The following is a 7,637-nucleotide window of genomic DNA, read 5'->3' as shown; positions in this document are numbered from 1 at the left end:
GCCCAGCCAGCCAGGTGCCCTCGTGAAGTACTGTAAATCATCAGCTAAATCTGTAGGTTCTTCTTCAGACCTGTTCAACACAAAGACTTAGAAACCACCTTGGATTACAGAAGGACTCATTCTGCAGTCATCAGAGCCTGTCCCCTTCTGGTTTCTGGGAAGCACCACCTCACTCATAAACACTCATTCGAAGACAGTGTCCTTGCCAGGAGTTTGTCACCTGACATAAGATGATGCCAACATCTCTTACTCATGCTCTCTCTTTGTTCTCTCAAGACACTTCCTCAGGAGCAAGGTTTTCTTTGAGTCAAGTTATCATCATCCTAATAACCCTGCTCTACACTCTGTCTGAATGAACATATCGGCCAAAACACTCTGCTGAAATACCAAAATACCCACTCTTAGGAGAAGAGAAGGAAAGACACCAAGTCTGAATGCAAGTTTTTGATGCTTTCTTGATGCTCTAAAGTAGCACCATCCAATAGAAACATAATGTGACCCACATATGTAATCTAAAATTTTCTAGTAACATATTAAAAATTAAAAAGAAACAGGTGAAATTAATAATGTATATAATGCAATTCATTTGGCTTTTGAACAATATGGGTTTAAACTGCATGGGTGCACTTAAATGTGACATTTTTTCAATCAGTATAGTTCAGTATTTTCTCTTCTTCTATATTCTTCAGTATAGTTTCAGTATTTTCTCTTCCTTATGATTTTCTTTTCTCGGGGTGCCCAGGTGGCTTAGTCGGTTAAGCAGCTGCCTTTGGCTCAGGTCATGATCCTGGGGTCCCGGGAATGGAGTCCCACAGCAGGCTCCCTGTTCAGCGGAGAACCTGCTTCTCCCTCTCATTCTGGCTGCTGCTCTGCCTACTTGTACTCTCTATATGTGTGTCAAATAAATAAAACCTTTTAAAAAAATCTTCTTTTATCTGGCTTACCCTATTATAAGAATATAGTATATAACACACAACGCATAACATACAAAATATGTGTTAATTGATTGTTTATGTTATCACTATGTTATTAGTAATTAAGTTTTAGGGAGTGAAAAGATATACTTGGATTTGTGATGGCGTGGTTGGTGGGGGGGGGGGTGTCTGTGCCTCTGACCTCCATGTTGTTCAAGGGTCAGGTGTATCATTTCAACAGTCAATATAAAAAACAGAAAATGAGATACTTTACATTCTTCTTGCTTTTTGGTCCTAAGTCCTTGAAATCCTGTAGCATTTGATACAAACAGCAAACCTGGATGTTGACCAGCTACATTTCAGGTACTGAATACCCACATGGGACTAATGGCTACCGGACTGGACAGCCCAGTCCTTGAGGCACACACTGTAGTGAGCTTTGGGATGGATAAGAGAGGTCTTCTGTTTTTGTAAAGACTATTTTGAACAGAAGAAGTGTCTTGAAAGGAAAACAAGCCTCTCCATGCCCTATTTTTGACCCTGGGCTTTTGCAGTATAACTGTACAAAGGGGCCTTGGTATATTCCAGGAAATCGAGGTACCTCAGTTTGAAGACCCTCTTTTAAGATAGATTCTAGCTGCCAAAGTTTTGGGGAATGATGCAAAGATGATGAAATTATACATCCATATCTTCTGAAGAAGGCTTAGTCAACTATCCTTCTAAAATGCTGGGTCGAGTAAAAAGAAAAAATCACGAGACAAAATATTAGCCGCAAGATCCAGAAAGTCCTTGTTACTTTGTCAGCAATAGGCTGGTATGATTTCTAGGGTAAAGTTGACAAGCTACCTTATCACAAGCAGAGGGTTTTGGGTAATGGTAGGGTGATGTTTTCCTCTCTTAACGTGATGGAGATAAGATAAGATGTGAATCATCAACCTAACATCAGACTACTTGACGAGGGGAAGCTATCCAACATATGTATGGCACAGAAGTGACAAAGAATCTCTTCTTTGCCTTAATTTTCTTGGGAAACCACTACAGTTTGCCCCTTTGAGTTTTTTAAAAGTTTGAGTGTGCCACATGAATGATGGGCTTCCTTGCCAAAGGAACCCATAGGCTTGTCCTAAAAGACAAGTACAAGGAAGTAGTTTATGATACCATCTCTGTTTGCTTAAGGCTAAGGCTTAGGATGCGTAGGCTGCCAGGAGAAAACCCCACAGACTGGGTGGCATAAACAGCAGAAATTTCTTTCTCACAGTTCTGGCAGCTGGAAGTCAGGGATCAGGGTGCCAGGATGGTCAGGTTCTGCGGAGAGCTCTCTTCTGGTTTGCATACTGCTGACTTCTTGTATCCTCATCTGGCAGAGAGCAGAGAGGGGGAAAGCAGACTCTTTCATGACTCTTTGAAAGGCCCTAATCTCATTCAGGAGGGCTCCAGCTTCCTGACCTCATTTGATTCATCTTATTACCTCCCAAAGTCCTGCCTCCTAATAACATCCTATTGTGAAGCAGGATTTCGACATAGGTTAGGGGATGGTGGTGCGGAGCACAAACGTTTAGTCGAGAACACCAGATATAGTCACTTTGGGGGTTAGAGTTTCAACATATGAATTTATGGGGGATACATTTCAGTCCAAAGCAGATATTAAGGTTTGGAAGAGTATGGAATTCCATTTCAGAAGCTCTCTAAATAAAGTGAGATTCTCATCTGCCTGGATGATTTCTTTAGGATGAAATTCTATTTAGCTAGAGGCCAATGACTAGTCTAACATTTTCCAGAATCCCACGTCTTTGTATAACATCACTCTGTCTGTCATCTCCTTATAAGTTTAATTTTCATGACAAAATAAATTTCATTATGACCCATGCTTCTCCCAAGAAAAACTCTTGGGGACAGTTTTGGGGTTTTCTAGGTAAATTAATACTGTTGCAAGATATTTTTTCTAACGAACTATTTCCCCTATTTTTTTTTCTATTTAAAGTTATTCCTTTGAGTTTCAGAACTGCCAAAACTGACCCCAATTCTGTTTAAAGTAATGAGCATGCCACAATCCAGGGGTATGCTGGAAAAGTCAATTAGAAGTTGGCTATTTCTAGAGTAGTTAATTTCTAAGTGAAACTTATAATATTTCCTTTCAAGCTTGAGAGGTACATAACCTATGAAATAAGAATAAACTAAAAAGTACTTTTCCTGTTAGTACTTTTGAAATTGATGTACATTATATACTTGAAGTCTTTTTTTTTTTTTATTGCTATGACATTGGGAAATTCCATAGAGTAAAAATGGAAGGTGTTTTGACTTCACTGTAAAATGTGAGTTTGTGGTACTGAAATTTTACTATGGATCCAAGTTGGCTACTCAACCAACTTGTACAAAATTCCTTACAGAGAATTCATCAAACAAGAAACACCCTGAATAGAGGGTTTGGCCCTGTTCCTCGTGAAGATATTATAAATAAGGGTTGCTGTTTTCCAAGAAAAGGAACTCAGTCTTTCATGAATTAACTATTTTAGGCAAGGCAACTGAAGAGGTAGTTACCTTAATCCAGGGCAATTCAAAATCTAAGTTGCCAAGTGTAAGGACTTACAAATTACAATGGCATCATATAACTTTTAGTTATCGAATGAGGAATAAATCAAAGGAGAAGCCGGAAACTAATTGGGATTGTTCTGGTGATGTCATTACATAGGCTTTTCCATCTGTTTATGGACTTTTACAAAGTCCATACAACTTTTTACAAAAGTTTATGGTCTTTTATTTTTATTTATTCATCTTGACATAAGAATAGGCTAGTTATAATTATTTCACAGTTCTTAGGTTTATCTCTCACAATTTCCTCTAAGAAACTCTAATTTTTGAATTAGTTTAACACACTTGCTCTCTAATAATTTAGTCCTGTAATGTCAGTAAAATTTTACCACATCCCCAATGTGCATATATTAAAAATGTATGTGTACTTCTGTGTTTATTATGTATACTATAAAACATATACAAAATAGGAAGTTCAAAAAGGTTAAAGACATTAAAAATTTTCTATCTAAGTGCAAAATAAGAACAATGTGGGTAGATATTCATCATTATTTTGGAAAGTCTTGGTTTAACAGTTTGTGATGTGGTGATTTGATTTTTACTATATAATAGACTTTATTTTTTGGAATAGTTTATGTTTACAGAAAAATGGAGAAGCTAGTACAGAGTTTCTATATACTCTACACCCAATCTCCCCTGCTGATAACATCTTACTTTAGTATGGTACATTTATTACAGTTAATGAATCAGTACTGATACATTATCTTTTTAAAGATTTATTTATTTATTTGAGAGAGAGAGCACAAAAGGGGTAATGGGAAGAGAGAGAGAGGGAGAGAATCTCAAGCAGACTCTGTGCTGAGTACAGAGCCTGACCTGGGGCTCAATCCCACAACCCTGAGATCATGAACTAAGCAGAAACCAAGAGTTGGACACTCAACTGACTGAGCCACCCAGTACATTATTATTAACGAAGGTTATAGTTTACTTAACTTTTTTTTAAGGAAGGATTTTTTTGCTTCAGGATCCCTACCAGGACACCACATTATATTTACTGTCAGTCCATCTCCTTGGGCTCCTCTTGACTGTGTTAAAGTTTCTCAGACTCTTGGTGTTTTTGATGACCTTGACAGTTTTGAATAATACTGGTCAAGTATTTTGTAGGATGCCCCTCTCATGGAATTTGTAATATGTCCAGTTTTTCTCATGACTGGACTGGGGTTATGGGTTTTTGAAAGATCACAGAAGCACAGAGCCATTTTCATCAGATCCCATCTATCATGGTTCCAATCGACTGACATGATTTATTGCTGAGCCCAGGTTACATGGTGACTTGTGACTCACAGAGAAGCATTCTTCCTCTAATAAGGTCCAGTACAGGCCAAATCTGTTTCTCAAAGGGAGAGTAACTTCCACAGAGGGTAGCAGGGCTTTAGTCCCCAATCCTAAGATTTGCCGTGTGATTCACTTATAAATGTTTGCCAAGGACTCTAAATAGTGTCTCTATCTGCTACTCCAAGCTCCACTGGGTCTACTGGGTCCTGTGACCCAAATGGCAGAGCCACTTGCACAATAGCCTGGACCCATGGCAGAGATTTCTCTTTTCTCACTAGGTGTTGGGCCTCTTCCTATAGTAGTTACTTCCTTTAGTAACAACTTGTCCTTCACCTTTAAAGTGCTATCTTGATGAATCCCATACTACTGGACCCCTAGTAATTTCCCTGAGGAAGAAGGCCCTTGAGTCTTGGAGGATTTATTTTTCCATCCTCTGATATACAAATATCTTACCAATATGTTTACAGTAATTGCTACATCCTACCTATCAGGGCCAATCAGCATATCATCTTCAATGGAACGGACTAGTGTGATTTTCTGTGGAAGGGATAGGAGGTCTTTGCAGACTAAATCATGACACAGGGCCGAAGAGTTGATATATCTTGTGGTGGGACAGTGAAGGTGAATCGCTGGCCTTGTCAGCTGAAAGTTAATTCCTTCTGGTAGACTTTTTCTTTCAACAGGCATAAAGGGAAAAAGCATTTGCCAGATCAACAGCCAGGTCTTACATGATAAATCCACTCTAACATGTCAACTCCCTTTACCCCCAAGCCTTTGGATACCTTTCTCAATAGTATCCCAGGCAGTTCTGGCACTTCATTTAGTGTAGGCACTTTGGGGAGGATGGAAATCAAGTGATCAGTAGAGTTTCACTCAAGTCCTTCTCATAGTGGGTCCAGGGGGTCCCTAAGCCCATCTTATGATTATGTTCCCAGATTTACATGCATAATAGAAAAAGACATACTCAGCAACCATTCAAACAAACTGTTAAACTTTTTCTAACCGTTGGAGGTAACATGTTGTATCTAAAATATCTGATTGGTGGGCCCTTATCAGTAAATGCAGCCTGATAGAAATTTTGTAAGTCTTCATCTTGATATGTTAGTTTCCTATGGCTGCTACAGCAAAGGACCACAAACTGAGGGCTTAAAGAAACAGAAATCTATTCTCTCACAGTTCTGGAGGACAGATGCCTGAAATCATGTTATTAGCAGGGCCACACTTCTTCTTTGGGATCATCTTTCCTTGCCTTTTTCTAGCTCTGTGTATTGTTACAACACTCTAATCTCTGTCTCTGTCTTCATATGTTCTTATATATATATATATATATATATATTCATATATCTATATATTTCTGCATCTTCTCCTATTATAAGCACACTACTGATTTGATTTCTGGCCCACTCTAAGGCATTATGACCTCCCCTTAACCTCATCTACAAAAACCCTATTTTCAAATAGGTCACGTTGAGGTTCCAAGTGGACAAGAATTTTGGGAGACACTCTTCAACCCACTATAATCCCACATCCTTAATAGCCACTGGGAATATAACTCCTGTACTCTTTTGCATGCTCTGAATATTTTTAGCATGTGTATTTTTCACAATTAACGGAAAAAACCCACTCCATTGTTCTTTGCCTCAAAATGCAAATATTTTACCCCTATTTTTCCAGTTTTATTGAGAAATAACTGATACACATCACTGTATGAATTGAAGGTATGCAGCACGATGGTTTGATTTACATAGATTGTGAAATGATTACCACAACTGGTTTAATTAACAACCATCATTTCATATAGATAAAACAAATTCTCCTGTTATTAGAATCCCTAGGATCTACTCTTAACAGCTTGGCTATGTATCATACAGCAGCGTTAGACACAGTCATCCCACTGTACATTACATCCCTAGTATTCTTTATCTTACAACCGGAAGTTTGTGTCTTTGGACCACTTTCCTCCAATATTCTAGGAGAAGAAATAGTCTTTCCATCCAATTTCTTCCTTTGATGCCCACTACTATCTAGTCTCCTCAAACTGGACTCCCCGTCTTGCCCTCTCCCAATCTCTTCTCTAACAAAGTCACCTTGTCAAATAGTCGCCACCTTCCAACTTTTAGCGAAGATCACGCAGAAGCTGCCTTCCCAGGCTAAGGAAGCTTTTCTCCATCTGGTCTCCAGCATCCTCCTTGCAGTAAGACCCCCCGCACCCCCGACCGCTCCTCATCTTTCTCCCCGGAGATGAAACAGTTCGGTGTCTCCCGATCTCTGAGGTCGCTGCGCACCTGCCCTTTGCTCGTGTTCCCCTTACATCCACTTTCCCTTCGGAGACCACGGCCCGCACTGGACGCGCGGAGCCTGCGCAGCGGCACAGAACCAGTTCACCCCGCCGCCCTCACCGAGGGGAGGGACCTAACTCCCAGCCCTCGACAAGCCCGACCCCACACCCGAGACCAAAGCTCTCCGGGCTCCAGGCCGGGTCGTGACGGAGCTGTCACCCGGGGAAGGCCAGGCAAGCCGCACATCGCTCGTCCGCCCACATCCTGCGTTCTGCGGTTGAGGAAATCCCGGCCGGCTCTGAAGCCCAGACTGCCACTGCAAGCTGCTCAGAAGCGCTGGCGCTCTTCACACCCGGGGCGGGCCTTCCTCCTCCTCACCGAGGATGCGATCCTTCGCTCCCTCTCACGTCCCGGGCGGGCCCCAACATCCAGGGACAGCCAGACGCGCGGGGAACTCCAGCGAGGACCAGCTGTGTGGAGCATGCGCAGTGCCCGCACCACGCAGGCGCCGTATTGGCCCGCGGCTCAGTTGGTGCAGCGGCTTGCGCAGGCGCCGCGACGAAGGGCTCCCCGCCCACCC

This window comes from Mustela nivalis (genome assembly GCF_964662115.1).
Source record: "Mustela nivalis genome assembly, chromosome: 3".
Lineage (NCBI taxonomy): Eukaryota > Metazoa > Chordata > Mammalia > Carnivora > Mustelidae > Mustela > Mustela nivalis.
The sequence above is the reverse complement of the archived record's forward strand: the minus strand, read 5'-3'. Positions refer to the sequence as shown.